The following is a 2,181-nucleotide window of genomic DNA, read 5'->3' as shown; positions in this document are numbered from 1 at the left end:
TTAGCTCAGTGGTAGAGCACTTGCCTAGTAAGCACAAGGCCCTGGGTTCGGTCCTCAGCTCTGGGGGGGGGGGGCGGGGAATAAGCCACATAAAGATAGGAAATACACAGGGTGTCTGGATCCTGCATTGTGCTCTGTTGACTTTGAATATGTAAATGCTAATGTACAAAAGAACAATAGCTGCCAAGAGACATTAGATTAGGGAAACTGCCAAATTAAACAAAGTATATATTTTAGAAATGTCTTAACTTCAAAATGGAAGTCAGAAAATATGTTGTGTTGGAGGCAAGGTTATGCCTTTGTTTCTACAGGAAACAAAAAGCTATGGATTTCTTCAAAATTAATAAAGATCAGATTTGACTGGGGGGAGAGATCTCCTGAAAATCATGACTACAGACATGAAAAAGGAAAGCAAGAAGACTACAGGTCAGGTGACATATATGCTCATCCCTCTACTATGGTAACAGTTCTGAGACTGGATGAGACATGATAAATTTTGTTGGCTACAGAGTGCTCATGACTTATTATTACATGCCATTCTTTCGTATGGCATGGATAGAGGTCTGGTTTTAAATAGTCCAAACAAACTTATAAAATTAACAGATGCCATTTACCTGCTCAAATATAAAACAACAAAAAATCATCTTTAGCTGTATTGTGCACACTGCACATTCCATACTTGCATTAATGCAGATAAATATGCTACATGCTACCTTCAAAAGTTTGTGTTTTCAGGCCAGGCAGTGGTGGCACACACCTTTAATCCCAGCATTTGGGAGGCAGAGGCAGGTGGATCTCTGTGAGTTGGAGGCCAGCCTGGTCTACAGAATGAGTTCCAGGACAGGCTCCAAAGCTACACAGAGAAACCCTGTCTCAAAAAACAAAACAAAACAAAAAACAGTTTATGTGTTTTCAGAAAATAAGGACCAGACACCAATAAAGACAAGTAGTTCAGGTGATCCAGCCTCTCAGAATGCCTGTTACAGTTTCCTCAATATCGGCATCCAAAACAACTTCAAAGCTGCTGGCTGAGATGGGCCAGCCAAAGAAACACACCCTAGCCCTAAAACCAGAGCCAGTGAAAGAAACATACTTTGGCTCTGAACCTGAACCAAATAATCACAGTTTGGCTCTGGAACTAGGGGCAGAGAAACACACTGCCCCTGACCAAGTGAGCACAAAATCAACCAATCCCTGAGCAGGAAAACCAACCAATCCCTGAGCACAAAATCTAGCCAACCTCTGAGCTTGTCCAAACTCAGGGATTGAAATCCAACCAATTCCCACCCCCACCCCACCCTCTGGTGCTGGGATTAAAGGCCTGTGCTACTACACCCAGCTTTGATGTAGTTTTTGTTTTGTTTTGTTTTTTGAGACAGGGTTTCTCTGTGTAGCTTTGTGCCTTTCCTGGAACTCACTCTGTAGCCCAGGCTGGCCTTGAACTCACAAAGATCTGCCTGCCTCTGCCTCCCAAATGCTGGGATTACAGTCGTGTGCCACCACTGTCTGGCTATGTAGTTTTAAATAAAAGAAAAAAGAGGAAAAAATTTCAGGTTTTAAAATCCCTCCTCCTAAAAAGTGTTCATATATGATTTTTTAATTCTTTTATAAGAAATACATATGAGCCAGATGGTGGTGGTGCATGCCTTTAATCTCAGCACTCAGGAGGCAGAGGCAGACAGATCTCTGAGTTCCAGGACAGCCAGGGCTACACAGAGAAACCTTGTCTAAACACACACACACACACACACACACACACACACACACACACAAAGCAAAACAAAATTTAAAAGACTTATTTGTATGTATTTACTTGGGGGGTGTTAAATGCAGTCCCCCACTATTACAAATTATATAGTCTAGTTTCCTGCATTGGGGGAAATCTTGGGGATCAGCCTCACCCTGGGAAAACCATCTTCATGATCATGGCATCTTCCCTGCCAGGTAAGTGCAAACATCATCAAAAGGAGAAATCACAGGCTATGAGATGGCTCTGTGGGTAAAGTCTTTGCTGAGAAACCCGATAGCCTGTGTTTCTAACCCACACGCCATGGAAAGGTGCAAAGTGAGAATTTACTCCACAAAGTTGTTCTCTGACCTCCTTGTGCACACAGGCCCCCCTCCCAAGTAATAATATATAAAACCTTTTAAATTATCATCATCATCATCATCATCATCATT

At 42.4% G+C, this 2,181-nt stretch overlaps 1 pseudogene; it reads right to left on the bottom strand.

Moving 5' to 3' along the window:
• Positions 1–1,813: 1,813 nt before the first annotated feature.
• Positions 1,814–1,952, bottom strand: LOC118584952 (annotated as a pseudogene).
• Positions 1,953–2,181: the final 229 nt, after the last annotated feature.

Source organism: Onychomys torridus, chromosome 5 (genome assembly GCF_903995425.1).
Source record: "Onychomys torridus chromosome 5, mOncTor1.1, whole genome shotgun sequence".
In the NCBI taxonomy this organism is placed as follows: Eukaryota; Metazoa; Chordata; class Mammalia; order Rodentia; family Cricetidae; genus Onychomys; species Onychomys torridus.
Note: the sequence above shows the minus strand (reverse complement) of the source record. Positions and strands in the feature narration are given on the sequence as shown.